The 15,480-nt window shown below is 48.4% G+C and overlaps 1 protein-coding gene across 2 annotated transcripts in view; it reads left to right on the forward strand.

Annotated features, from left to right (window-relative positions):
- PLEKHG4 (pleckstrin homology and RhoGEF domain containing G4) overlaps nucleotides 1–15,480 on the forward strand; it is a 92,649-nt gene that overhangs the window by 32,892 nt on the left and 44,277 nt on the right. The window lies entirely within an intron of this gene.

Here is a 15,480-nt window from a genome sequence, read left to right on the forward strand (position 1 = left end):
TCAAGGATCGGTATTGGGACCTGTACTTTTCAACTTGTTCATTAATGACCTAGAATTAGGAGTGAGCAGTGAAGTGGCCAAGTTTGCTGATGACACTAAATTGTTCAGGGTTGTTAAAACAAAAAGGGATTGCGAAGAGCTCCAAAAAGACCTCTCCAAACTGAGTGAATGGGCAGAAAAATGGCAAATGCAATTCAATATAAACAAGTGTAAAATTATGCATATTGGAGCAAAAAATCTTAATTTCACATATACGCTCATGGGGTCTGAACTGGCGGTGACCGACCAGGAGAGAGACCTCGGGGTTGTAGTGGACAGCACGATGAAAATGTCGACCCAGTGTGCGGCAGCTGTGAAAAAGGCAAATTCCATGCTAGCGATAATTAGGAAAGGTATTGAAAATAAAACAGCCGATATCATCATGCCGTTGTATAAATCTATGGTGCGGCCGCATTTGGAATACTGTGTACAGTTCTGGTCGCCTCATCTCAAAAAGGATATTATAGAGTTGGAAAAGGTTCAGAAGAGGGCAACCAGAATGATCAAGGGGATGGAGCGATTCCCTTACGAGGAAAGGTTGCAGCATTTGGGGCTTTTTAGTTCAGAGAAAAGGTGGGTCAGAGGAGACATGATAGAAGTGTATAAAATTATGCATGGCATTGAGAAAGTGGATAGAGAAAAGTTCTTCTCCCTCTCTCATAATACTAGAACTCGTGGACATTCAAAGAAGCTGAATGTTGGAAGATTCAGGACAGACAAAAGGAAGTACTTCTTTACTCAGCACATAGTTAAACTATGGAATTTGCTCCCACAAGATGCAGTAATGGCCACCAGCTTGGATGGCTTTAAAAGAAGATTAGACAAATTCATGGAGGACAGGGCTATCAATGGCTACTAGCCATGATGGCTGTGCTCTGCCATCCTAGTCAGAGGCAGCATGCTTCTGAGAACCAGTTGCCGGAAGCCTCAGGAGGGGAGAGTGTTCTTGCACTCGGGTCCTGCTTGCAGGCTTCCCCCAGGCACCTGGTTGGCCACTGTGAGAACAGGATGCTGGACTAGATGGGCCACTGGCCTGATCCAGCAGGCTCTTCTTATGTTCTTATGTTCATAGTGGATAGCATCACAAGCTAGCCAATGTCAAATCGAACCGAAAAGTCTTCAGCATGTGGCAGAACTGCAACCATGTCGGCGACTATCTGGCCTGTATTTGGGTGAAGGTTATCCCAGAGTAGGGGGGCTGCCCCAGGAAAGGCTCCCTTCTTGTGTGTTGCCAAATGGATACCTGCAGGTTGTGGCACAGCCAGGAGGATGACCGCAGTGATTGGGGAGGTCTATATATACTGGAGCTGACCGCCTCTCAGGTACTCCATTCGTGAACTGTTTAGGGCCTTGTATGTTAGTGCTAAAACCTTAGAGCCTCACCTGGTAGCACATTGGCCAGCAGTGCAGCTCTTTCAGTAAAGATGTTACATGACCTTGAAGCAGTCACAGTCTCTCAACCTAACCTACTTCACAGGACTGTTGTAAAGATACAGTGGAGAGGGTAGAAAGCATGTATGCCACCTTGAGCTTTTAAATGCAATAGTAAATAAATGAAAGCATAAAGATCTGTAGCTAGGCACACCACTAAATAGCCTAACCACCACGTTCTGCGCCTGCTGTAGCCTCCAGATCGAGCATAAGGGCAGCACCACATAAAGCGCAGTACAGTAGTTGACATAAGGTTGCCCGTGTGTGGTGCAAAGGCTAGTGCCTTTGTTGTTGTTACGAAGTATGGATTATAAATACGTAAATGAAGTAAATAAATAGGACAACCCTAAAGCCACTTCACATCACTGCAATGATAGTGATGCCCTAGGAGCATTTCCAGACTGAAGGAGCAGCGATATAGAGGGAGTGCAGCAAATCTGGAACATGCGAGCCGCCTGATTTCTGGACCTGGGAACTACCTACCCATTGCACCTCCATCTTGCCAGGATTCCGTTTCAGCCAACCCGCTACTGCACCCGGATGCTGATTAGGGATGGAAAGGTCTGACTATTTCAGCTCGCTCTGTTTCTCATTTTTCCAGTCTTAAATTCAGTTCCCCACATTTCAGCCACAATTTGTGATTTTTTTTAAATCCTCACAAAAATTCTTCAGCATTTTAGTGCAAATTTCTCCTAATAAGTACATTTTTGCAGGCAGTTTTGACTAATACAATGCATGTTTATGTTATTTTCACTAATATATTGATCTCTAAGCACACTTCCCTTTCATATATGCAGTTTTGTAAACATTATTTGTTTGGAGAACAGCATTGCAAGATTCAGATAAGTGCAAATTTCGAAGGAGGGCTGCGTGTCGATCGTCATGTTTTGGAAAATGTGGACTTGATAAATTCAGCTTTAAATGCAAACTAAATAGAATTTCTTCCCCATCGCTGACACTGATCCAGAACCTGCATGGGTACTTCTGATTCAGATGCAACTGAGAAACAGAGCTGGGTGTCATCAACCAGTGTGGAGTCGTGTGGCTAGAGTGTTGGACAAAGACTAGCATTCAGATCATGCCACCCTGGGAGAAAGGGCGGGATGTAAATCTAATAAATAATGGAAATGGACATGGACTGCCTTCAAGTCGCTTCCGACTTATGGCCACCCTATGAATAGGGTGTTCATGGTAAGCGGTATTCAGAGGGGGTTTGCCATTGCCTCCCTCTGGTAATAATAATAATAATAATCCCCACTTGGCCAGTAAGCTCACTGAGTGACTTTGAGCCAGTCACAGTCTCTTAGCCTAACCTACCTCACAGGATTGACAAAATGAGACCTAGGTACGCTGCCTTGAGCTCCCTGGTGGGGTATAAATGTAATAATGAATAAATAAAATCAATGTGCTGGTGTCACCATGATCCACATCTCCTAATGACCACTCCCTGCTTACGGCTTCATATAGATTTTGAAACCAGTCCTGTAAGTAAGAGCAGAACCATTGTAAAACAATGCCTCCCACTCCCAATTCACAGAGCCAGTCCAGCAGGGTACTGCAGACGATGGTCCTGGAAGCCACTGGGAGATCGAGGAAGACTAAAAGAATTGCACTCCCCTTGACCCTCCCCATCAGTGCAGTTTGGATTCTCAATCTCGTCCCCCCACTCCACCTCCACTTCTACCCTACCCCAGCTGGCCAGCAGGCTCTTATTTATTTATTTATTTATTTATTATTTGATTTATATCCCGCCCTTCCTCCCAGCAGGAGCCCAGGGCGGCAAACAAAGCGCTAAAAACACTTTAAAACATCATAAAAACAGATCTTAACATACATTAAAACAAAACAGTGTTAAAAACATTTTAAAAAAAGAACTTTAAAAAAGGGTTAAAACATTATAAAAAAATATATTAAGCAATTCTAACGCAGACTGGGATAGGTCTCAACCTAAAAGGCTTGTTGAAAGAGGAAAGTCTTCAAAAGGTGCCAGAAAACATAGCAGAGATGGCACCTTCCTAATATTCAAAGGGAGGGAATTCCACAGGGTAGGTGCCCCCACACTAAAGGTCCGTTTCCTATATTGTGCAGAACGAACCTCCTGATAAGATGGTATCTGTAGGAGGCCCTCACCTACAGAGCGCAGTGATCGACTGGGTCTATAAGGGGTAAGACGGTCTTTCAGGTATCCTGGTCCCAAGCTGTATAAAGCTTTGTATACCAAAACCAGAACCCTGAACTTGGCCTGGTAGCAAATGAGCAGTCAGTGCAATTCTTTCAGCAGCGGGGTGACATGCTGGCGATACCCTGCCCCAGTGAGCAGTCTCGCCGCTGCATTTTGCACCAGCTGCAGCTTCCGGACCAACCTCAAGGGTAGCCCCACATAGAGCACATTACAGTAATCCAGCCTGGAGGTTACCAGTGCGTGGACAACAGTGGTCAGGCTATCCCGGTCCAGAAACGGCCGCAGCTGTCTCACCAGCTGAAGCTGGTAAAAGGCACTCCTAGCCACGGAGGCCACCTGGGCCTCTAGCAACAAAGATGGATCCAGGAGCACCCCCAGACTACAGACCTGCTCTTTCAGAGGGAGTACGACCCCATCCAAAGCAGGCAACTGACCAATTATCCGAACTCGGGAACCACCAACCCACAGTGCCTCCGTCTTGCTAGGATTCAGACTCAGTTTATTGGCCCTCATCCAGCCCACCACCGAGTCCAGGCAGAGGTCCAGGGCTTGCACAGCCTCTCGCAATTCAGATGTTATGGAGAAATAGAGTTGGGTATCATCAGCATACTGCTGACACCCCGCCCCAAATGACCACTCCCAAGGGCTTCATATAAATGTTAAATTTATTTATTTATTTATTTTATTTTAGTGCATTTCTAAAGCGCCCTATAGCTAACAGCTCCCAGGGCGGTGTACAACACGATAAAAACACAATATTTAAAATACAAGCAAGTGTGTATTGGGCATACAATTATAAAACATATTTAAAAACAGAGTAAAAGAAAATAAACATAAGATTAAATTAAAATAAAAAGCTTAAAATGCCTGGGTGAAGAGGTGGGTTTTTACCTGGCGCTGAAAAGATGACAGAGAAGGCGCCAGGCGTATCTCATCTGGGAGGGCATTCCATAATTCAGGGGCCACCACCGAAAAGGCCCTAGATCTTGTTACTGTTCTCCGGGCCTCTGTATGAGTTGGGACCCGGAGAAGGGCCTTAGACGTCGAGCGGAGTGAACGGTAGGAACATAGCGAGAGAGGCGTTCCATCAGATATTGCGGTCCAGTGCCGTTAAGGGCTTTATAGGTAAGGACCAACACTTTGAATCTGGCCCAGAAACGTATTGGAAGCCAGTGCAGTTGGGCCAGAATAGGTGTTATGTGGTCGAATTTCTTCGTCCCAGTAAGAACTCTGGCCGCGGCATTCTGCACTAGCTGAAGTTTCCAAATCATTTTCAAAGGTAACCCTACGTAGAGAGCATTACAGTAATCCAATCTAGAGGTTACCAGAGCGTGAATAACTGAGGCTAGGTTCTCCCTGTCCAGATAGGGTCGTAGTTGGGCTACCAGCCGAAGGTGGTAGAACGCATTTCGTGCCACCGAGGCTACTTGGGCCTCGAGTGACAGAAGCGGATCTAATAAGATCCCCAAACTACGGACCTGTTCCTTTAGGGGGAGTGTAACCCCATCTAGGGCAGGTCTGACATCAACCATCTGAGCAGAGGGCGCCCCGACCAACAGCATCTCAGTCTTGTCAGGATTGAGTTTCAGTTTGTTAGCTCTCATCCAGTCCATTATCGCGGCCAGGCAGAGGTTCAGTACAGCAACAGCCTCACCTGAAGAAGATGAGAAGGAGAAATAGAGCTGCGTATCATCAGCATATTGCTGGAAGCGCACTCCAAAACTCCTGATGAGTTTTGGCTAATAAACTCGCCCAGCGGCTTCATATAGATATTAAAAAGCATGGGGGACAGAACTGAGCCCTGCGGGACCCCATATTGTAGCACCCAGGGACTCGAGTAATGTTCCCCAAGCATCACCTTCTGGAGACGATTCCCAAGATAGGAGCACAGCCACCGCCAAGCAGTGCCTCTAACTCCTAAATCCGCGAGTCGCCCCAGAAGGATACCATGGTCGATGGTATCAAAAGCCGCCGAGAGATCAAGGAGAACCAACAGAGTTACACTCCCTCTGTCTTTCTCCCAACAGAGGTCATCATACAGGGCGACCAAGGCTGTTTCTGTACCAAACCCCGGCCGAAAGCCGGATTGAAATGGATCCAGATAATCAGTTTCATCCAAAAGGGCCTGGAGTTGGCGAGCGACCACGCGCTCTAGAACCGTGCCCAGAAATGGAACATTTGCTACCGGCCTATAGTTGTTAAAATTGTCAGGGTCCAAGGAGGGCTTTTTTAGGAGCGGTCTCACTACCGCCTGTTTCAGGCAAAGTGGGACCACTCCCTCTCATAAGGAGGCATTAATCACCTCCTTGGCCCAGCCGGCCGTTTCATTTCTGCTAGCTTTTATTAGCCACGAGGGCCACGGGTCCAGAGCGGAAGTGGTCGCCCGTACCTGTCCAAGCACCTTGTCCACATCCTCGAGCTGTACCAACTGAAACTCATCCAATAAAACAGGACAAGACTGTGTTCTGGACACCTCATTAGATTCAACTGTTGCAATATTGGAGTCAAGGTCCCGACGGATGTTTATGATCTTATCTTGGAAGTGCCTCGCAAACTCATTACAGCGGGCTATTGATGGTAATATTGCATCCGGAGGACCAGAGTGTAAAAGTCTCCGGACAACTTTGTAAAGTTCCGCTGGGCGGTTACAAGATGACTGAATAGAGGTAGCAAAGTATTGCTTCTTCGCCGTCCTCACCGCCCTCACATAACGTTTAGTGGAGGCCTTCACAAGTGCATAATTACAGCTGTCGGGAGTTCGTCTCCATTTGCCCTCCAACCGTCTCCTTTCTTGCTTCATCACTCTTAGCTCCTTGGTAAACCGAGGAGCCAATTGAGCTCTGCAATGGAGAGGGCGCACCGGGGCGATTGTGTCAACTGCCCAGGTCATTTCCGTATTCCACAGAGTGACCAGGGTTTCGACAGAATCGTCAGTTTTATCAGCCGGAAAATCCCCCAGAGCCCTCTGAAATCCTTCAGGATTCATTAGTCTCTGGGGACGGACCATCTTAATTGGTCCTCCACCCTTGCAGAGGGGAGAAGACAATGTGAGTCTAAATTTCAAGAGGCGATGATCTGTCCATGACAAAGGAATAGATGTAAAATTCCTCACTCCCAGATCACCTTCCCCCATTCCAGTGGCAAAAATCAAGTCTAGAGTATGTCCTGACACATGCGTCGGGCCAGTAACAAATTGAGACAGCCCCATGGCTGTCATGGAGGTCATGAAGTCCTGAGCCGCTCCAGACAAGGCGGCCTCGGCATGAATGTTGAGATCCCCCAATACCAAAAGTTTGGGAGATCGCAACACCAAGTCCGAGACCACCTCTGTCAGCTCAGTTAGGGAAGCTGTTGGGCAGCAGGGTGGATGGTACACCAACAGTATTCCCAGTCTGTCTCGCTGACCCAACGTAATGTGCAGACACTCCAGGCCATTAGCCACCTGGATGGGGTGCCTAACAAGAGGGATGGAACTTCTATAGACCACAGCGATTCCCCCTCCCCGACTCTCGGATCTACCCAGATGCTGAACCGAATACCCAGGTGGGCACAACTGGGAGAGATTAATACCTCCCAGATCGCTCACCCAGGTTTCGGTAATACATGCCAGATCGGCCACCTCATCCACGATTAAATCATAGATGAGGGAGGTTTTATTATTTACCGATCTGGCATTAAAGAGCAGCAACTGGAGATCCGAGAGTTGGCTGATAGAACTACCAGCAATCCTGTGGATGTGAGGAGGACTGGAACACGGCACAGCCACCAATTGTCTGGGCCGAGTTCCCCTTAACTGGCGTGTCCTCCTCACAACGCCATACCTCCCATTACTCGTCACTGCACTAATTGGGGCCCCCTCTGGTCCTCCCTCCCAACGCCCTATCCTCTCACCCAGGCACATAATAAAAATAAAATAAATAAAAAAACTCATACTCTATACACAATCACACACTCACTCATACAACCATTCAGTCATACAACCAAAACAGGATGCGGGACAAGATGGTACCCTGCGGCACCCCACAGCACAGCTGCCAGGGGGCCGAAAGACAGTTACCCAATGCTATTCACTGAGAGCTACCCTACCACTGTAAAACAGTGCCTCCAATACCCAGCTCACCAAGTTGGCCAGAAGGATACCATGGTCAGTGGTATCAAAAGCCGCTGGGAGATCAAGTAAGAATAACAGGGTTGCACTCCCCCTGTCCTTCTCCCGGTAAAGGTCATCCATCAGGGCGACCAAGGCCGATTCAGTCCCATAACTAGTCCTGAACCCAGACTGGGATGGGTCAAGATAATCTGTTTCATCCAAGAGTACTTGCAGTTGCTGCACCACAACTCTCAATCACCTTCCGTAAGAAGGGGGTATTTGCAACCCGTTGGTAGTTGTCACAAACCAATGGGTCCAGGGTGGGCTTCTTCAGGAGTGGTCGGATCACCGCCTCTTTCAAAGCGGCTGGAACCACTCCCTCCTGCAATGATGCGTTGACCACACCGTGGATCCACTCGGTCAGACCCCCTCGGCAAGCTTTAATAAGCCAAGAAGGGCAAGGGTCGAGAGGACACATTGCTGGCCGCATCATCGTAAGCACCTTGTCCACATCCTGAGGCCACATCAACTGAAACCATTCCCAAGAAGTTGCAGCAGACGTTGCACTGGACACCTCATTGGGGACTACAGTAGATGGGGATGGGGCATCAAGAATGCTACGGAGGCGAGCAACTTTACCCACAAAGTGCCTTGCAAACAATTCACAGTGGACCTCCGAAGGGTCTAAGACTCCATTTCCTGGAGTTGATGTCAGCAGACCTCTGACAGTATGGAAAAGCTCCACTGGACGGCTGCCTGAGGATGCGATGGAGGCAGAGAAGTGGGCCTTCTTCATCGCCCTCACCACCACACAGTAACCACGGTTATGATGATTTACTCATGCCCGATGAGCCTCACAGCATGTCTTTTGCCACTTGCGTTCTACCCGTCATCCAGCCTGTTTCATTGCCTTAGCTCACTGGTGTACCAAGGTGCAAACCGGGCTCCACAGTACAGGAAAGGGCGCTTGTGGGCAACCATGTCGAGAGCCTGACGCACCTTGCTGTTCCACAGCGTGACAAGGGCTTCAATAGGATCACCTGCTCTATCTACTGGGAACTCCCCCAGGGCATTCAGGAATCCAGTGGATTCCATTAGGAGTGGACCATCTTAATCTGTCCACCATCCCTGCAAGGAAGGATCGGAGCTATAAGTCTAAACTTCACCAGGAAGTGATCTGACCATGACAATGGGGTGACATCCACCACCCCCATCTCCAGATCACCCCTTTCTCCATCTGGAGCAAAAACCAAGTCAAGGGTGTGCCCTGCCCTATGTGTTCGGCCAATAACAACTTGAGACAGCCCCATGGTCGTCATGGAGGCCATGAAGTCCCGAGCTGGAACACTAGAGGCAGCTTCAGCATGGACATTGAAATCACCTAGCACTATCGTTCTGGGCTGCTCCAATGCCGCAGCCGAGATGACCCCCACCAGCTCAGTCAGAGAAGCTGCTGGGCAGCAGGGTGGACAGTACACAAACAGCAACCCTAGTTTACTGTCTTCTCAGCCCAACACCAGGTGCAGGCCCTCACAGCCAGCTCCAAGACACAGTGGTCTCCTGGTGACAGAGATGGAAGTTCTGTAGACCACAGCAATTTCTCCCCCCTGTCCCTGCAGCCTGTGCTGGTGCTGCACCGAGTATCCAGGTGGGCAAAGTTGGGTCAGATCAACTCCAAGTTTACCCACACAGGTCTCGGTAATGCACACCAAATCGGCACCTTCATCCACAATCAAGTCATGGATGAGAGTGATCTTATTAATTATGTACAGTAGGGTCCCACTCATATGGCGGGTTACGTTCTGGACCCCCGCTGTAAAGCGAAAACTGCTGTAAAGCGGAACTCATTGAATAGAATGGTACGCTATGCCCGAAAACCGCCGTAAAAGCGGAACAAGCGCTGTGTGAGTGGGGCTTTAGTCTAATTGCGTCTAATTGAGAACGCCGTAAAGCGAAGCGCCATAAAGCGGGGCCCTACTGTACCGATCTCGCATTAAACAACAACACACACAGGCCAATGGGCACAGCAGATGAGCAACGTGGAACCCATCCATGAGAGGAGCGGCAGCAAGGAACAAAGCGCAGATAGCCTTGCCTTCGCCTTCTATGGTAATTCACCACTTCTCCATGGCTATATTTCCCTCTGCCCATAATCACTGAAATTGGGGTGGCATCACCCATGTTCCTCTGTACTAAGACTCCTCCTAAACACCTAATATGGGCCCAACACAAGCCACCAACAAAGCCTGCCAGAGCGAATTATCCCAGTAGACCTCTGCAAGGACTGGGAACAGCCGCACACATTCAAACTTACTCACACAGGGCCCATCTATTCCCCCTCCTGTCTCACATCCAGGGAGGGCCAGCCTTCTGCCAGTTACAGACTCTCACTCTGAAGGCATCTGACGACTTTCTCCTATCATTCAGTTCACTGCACAGGCTCCCACATGCACCATACGCCCTCCCTACCACCAGTCTCCTCTAGACTGGTTTAACAGAGAACACATTAAAAAAAAAGTAATAGAAGGTGGGTAGCACCCTCGCAATCGGGACTCCCTGGTGTTGCCCCTTTGGTGGTGGACCCGCCGCCCAAGGGCAGCTGGGCTTTTATGCCTCCTGGCCCAGCCAGCAGCTGATGCAAGAGGCTGCAAGATTAACTTCAGCCTCTCTGTGGAGCCAGGGCCAGGCAGGGGGTCCCAGTCCTTGCAGCACTTATCAGGGACTTCAGCTGTCTGGACAGAGAGCAGCCCAAAGGAGCTAGTAGCAAGCACCCAGATGCCAGATACTCACTCCCAGGGCAGGCCTTCTTCAGGTCTTCTCTTTTTATGTTCTTATGTCCTTAGGGTGGCTGTTGTTGGGGTTTGTTTTGTTTTTAACACTTTCAGTGCATAACTGCAAGTGAGCTGGAAATCCTGATCTGCGTTAGTGGCCGGGAATATGAATTCAGGGTGGTATTATGGGGTAGTGCAGAATGTGAAGGTCCCAGGAAGAGGAGGAGGAGGAGGGCATGGTGTTCCTGTTCTGCTCTGCAGTCATATGGGGAAGGGGGGAAGCTGCTGTTTAGTTGCACTGTGGACATTTGTCAGATGATGCTTTCAGAACAACATTGGGCATATGATGGCTACCCCATATAACACAAGAAAAGCCCTAAAGCTGGAACTGGCCAAAAGCCTATCTAGTCCAGCATTCTGTTCCCACAGTGGCCAACCAGATGCTCCGATTGGAGGCCGATGATTGCAAAGGCAGTCTCCCCACTTGTGATTCTCAGTAAATGGTATTCAGAGGATTACTGCCTCCAAGACTGGAGGGAAAACATAGCCATCGGAGCTAGTAGCTGTTAATAGCCTTATCCGAAATGGTCTTTTAAAGCCATCCACGTTAGTGGCCATCACTACCTCTTGTGGGAGCGAATTCCATATTTTAACTATGTGCTGTGTGAAGAAGCACTTTCTTTTGTCTGTTCTGAATCTTCCAACATTCCGCTTTCTTGGATGTATTATGAAAGAGGGAGAAACATGCATCTCTGTCTAAACATCATGCATCATGTTCTATACCTCTGTCATTTAGATTACTTGCCTTTCCTCCTCCTAAACTAAAAATCTCCCAAATGCGGCAGTATTTCCTCATGGGGAGTTGCTCCACCCCCTTGATCATTCTGGTTGCCCTTTTTTGAACCTTTTCCAGCTGTACAATATCCTTTTTGTGGTGAGATGACCAGAACTGTACACAGATCGTTCTTTTTGGCTCTGCATCAGCAGTCATGGATTGTTGTGTTGATCATGTGAGGAATTTATCCCGTCATGAAGGCCATCTCAGCTCGTAATGGTGGATAAAGGGAGCTGTGGAGGGGGCCCCCTCTGAGCCTTTGTGCCTCGACTACAAGTCTGTTGGGGGAAAATGCCTCAAGAAACAATTATGGGTTCCCATGTGTCCCCATGACATGCCCAGGTCAAAGATTCCCTCCATTCCAGTGAGCACCCACAAGGGTCCCTTCTCTTGCTTGGGCCCGGCTGTAAGGAAAGCTAGGCCTGCTGCAGATCTAAACCCAGGCACGATAGTGTCTGCAGGCAGTGGCCAGTCCAGTCAGACAACTCGCAGTGAACAAACCTCACAGCCAGGATAAATCAGCAGGGGTGGAAACAGAAGAGCAGAAGGATGGGTGGGGAAGGAATCTCACAGGAGACCTTTGTTGCCTGTGGCATGTTGCACAATACAGAGAAACAGACATCACCGGCACTTGGTCCATGCCAGAGCAGCCATGCATGTGACTTTCCCTGCTCCCGCAGCACGTGTGCAAGGCAAGCCGGAGCTTAGAATCATAGAATAGTAGAGCTGGAAGGGGCCTACAAGGCCATCGAGTCCAACCCCCTGCTCAGTGCAGGAATCCAAATCAAAGCATTCCTGACAGATGGCTGTCCAGCTGCCTCTTGGATGCCACCAGTGTTGGAGAGCCCACTACCTCTCTAGGGAATTGATTCCATTGTCGTATGGCTCTAACAGTTAGGACATTTTTCCTGATGTCCAGTTGAAATCTGGCTTCCTGCAACTTGAGCCCATTATTCTGTGTCCTGCACTCTGGGACGATCGAGAAGAGATCCTGGTCCTCCTCTATGTGACAACCTTTCATGTACTTTAAGAGTGCTATCATATCTGACTTGGGATCAGCTGCCTGCCTGCCTGCGAGCCTTTCCACAGGGTTGTTGCTCGACACACAGTTCCAAAATGAGCCCAGTGCAAATGAAGCTGCCACCCTGAAGCAGCACTCGGGTAAAGGTTACAGTATCTTGGTTTCTCAGTCTATCATACCTGCCAATGGGAGGCAAAGACTGGCAGTTTTAGAAATGGAGTGAGCCTCTTTTTGTCTCTCCCTCCAGGGATGTGCTGCACCAGCACAGCCAGCTAACTCTGGCCACAGTCCAGTTGGACTTCCATAGGAAACTGCCTTCTGCTGAGTCAGACCATTGGTCCATCTAGCTTAATATTGTCTACAGTGACTGGTAGCAGCTCTCTGGGGTTTCAGGCAGGAGTAGTTCCTATCCTATCCTGGAGATGCAAAGGTTGGATCTGCGACCCTGCACCTACAAGCAGGGTGACAAGAGGATGGACTATTGTTGTATTTTGTTTCATTTTTAACACTTTCAGTGCATAACTGCAAGCGAGTTGGAGATCCTGATCTGCATTAATGACTGGGAATATGAATTCAGGGTGGTATTCTGGAGTAGTTAGAATGCGAAGGTCCCAGGAGGAGGAGGAGGAGGAGGGCATGGTGTTCCTGGAAGCTGAACATTTCTCAGATGATGTTTTCACAAAAACATGGGCATGTGACAGGTACCCCATATGAACACAAGAAAAGCCCTGAAGCTGGATCTGGCCAAAGGGGGCCCATCTCGCCCAGCATCCTGTTCTCACCGTGGCCAACCAGATGCCCGAATGGGAAGCGGCCCACAAGCAGGACATGAGTGCAAGAGCACTTCTCTCCTCACTTGTGATTCCCAGCAGTGGAGACAGAACATAGCCATTGTGTCTAGTAGCCACTGATAGCCTTTACCTCCATGAAATTGTCTAATCCTCTTTTAAAGCCATCCAGGCTTGTCGCCATCCCCAGCTTTTGTGGGAGCAAAATCCATAGTTTAGCTACACACTGTGTGGAGAAGCACTTCCTCTCCTCTGTGCTGAATCTTCCAACATTTATTGGATGTCCATGAGTTCTAGTGTTATGAGAGACACTTTTCTCCCTGTCCATTTTCTTCACATCATGCATAATCTTATACATCATGCCTCCCTCCACTGACTCACTTTTTCTCTAAACTAAATGCCCCACATGTTTTGACCTTTCCCCGGGGGGGGGGATGTGTATATTCGGAGAATAAAATGCTGGTGAGTTTTCATGAGGACTTTAAAAAACAATCACAAACATATGGAGAACTGAATTTAAGATTGGAGAAAAGAGAAACTGGAGGGAATTGAAATTGACAGATTCACCCATCCCTACCCATAAGAACAAATAAAAAAATAAGCAGAGATAAATGTATCCAGCTATACCTACTGTAGGCAGTTAACTTGCTGAGTCCTTTTGTGGTCTTCTCCAGGCTCCTTTCTGCTGCAGGTTTTCCCATCCAGGCTTTCTAACCATTTCTGATGTCCTAATGAATGAATGAAACTTGAATGAAACTTTATTTTTACCCCGCCCTTTTTCCAAACTGGAACTCAGGGCGGCTTACAAATAAAACTACATGTAGTTAAAAGCATACAAAAACGTACAATTAAAATACAATTAAACTATATGCAACCTTAAAACCATAAAACAGGCACTTAAAATACTAAAAAACAATTAAAAATAATACAAATAATAGCATAAAACAATAAAACAAACCTTGTAGAGCCCAATCCTAAACACCTTCTATCCCAAAAGCCTGTCGGAATAAAAAAGCCTTTACTTGCCAACGGAAGGATGGCAAGGAGGGGGCCATTCATGCCTCCCTAGGACGGGAGTTCCAGAACCTAGGAGCAGCCACCGAGAAGGCCCTATCTCACATCCCCACCAATCGCACTTGCGAAGGTGTTGGGACTGAGAGAAGGGCCTCTCCTGAAGATCTCAGGGCCCGGGCAGGCTCATATAGGGAGATATGGTCTGACAAATAGCCTGGACCTAGGCCGTATAGGACTTTATAGATCAAAACCAGCACTTTGAATTGTGACCGGAAACAGACTGGCAGCCAGTGGAGCTGTTGTAACAAGGAGGTTGTATGGTCCCTGTAACCAGCCCCAGTTAGCACTCTGGCTGCAGCTCTTTGTACCAGTTTAAGTTTCCAAACAGTCTTCAAAGGCAGCCCCACGTAGAGCGTGTTACAGTAATCTAAATGGGATGTAACTAAGGCATGCATCACCATAGTCAAATCAGGCATTTCCAGGAACGGGCGCAGCTGGCGCATCAGTCTTAACTGGGCAAAAGCACTCCTGGCCACCGCCAAGACCTGGGCCTCCAAGTTCAGAGCTGAGTCCAGGAGCACACCCAAACTGTGAACCTGTGTCTTCAGGGGGAGTGTAACCCCATCCAGCACAGGCTGAATCCCTATTCCTTGATCTGCCCTTTGACTGACCAAGAGCACCTCTGTCTTGTCTGGATTTAGTTTCAATTTGTTAGCCCTCATCCAGTCCATCACTGATGCCAGGCACTGGTTCAGGATCAGGACAGCTTCCTTGGCTTTAGGTGGAAAGGAGAAATAGAGTTGGGTGTTGTCCGCATACTGATGGCACCGAACCCCAACCCCCCAGACAACCTCTCCCAGCGGTTTCGTGTAGATGTTAAATAACATGGGGGACTAAAGTGAACCCTGAAGGACCCCATAGGTCAACGGCCAAGGAGTCGAACAGGAATCCCCCAGCACCACCTTCTGGATTCATCCCTCCAGAAAGGAATGGAGCCATCGTAACACAGTGCCCCCAAGTCCCATCCCAGCAAGGCGGTCCAAAAGGATACCATGGTCAATGGTATCGAAAGCCGCTGAGAGGTCCAGTAGAACTAACAGGGACACACTCCCCCTGTCCAGCTTTCTGCGGAGGTCATCCACCAAGGCGACCAAAGCTGTCTCTGTCCTGTAGCCAGGCCTGAAACCAGACTGAAAGTGTTTTGTATTTTGCTCTCTTTTGAATCCCTTCAACTTTTCACATTTCTGACAAGATACACTTTTCTACTACAGTATCTTACAACTTGACATATATACAATATTTTCACTCC

This window comes from Rhineura floridana, chromosome 13, assembly GCF_030035675.1.
Source record: "Rhineura floridana isolate rRhiFlo1 chromosome 13, rRhiFlo1.hap2, whole genome shotgun sequence".
Taxonomy (NCBI): domain Eukaryota; kingdom Metazoa; phylum Chordata; class Lepidosauria; order Squamata; family Rhineuridae; genus Rhineura; species Rhineura floridana.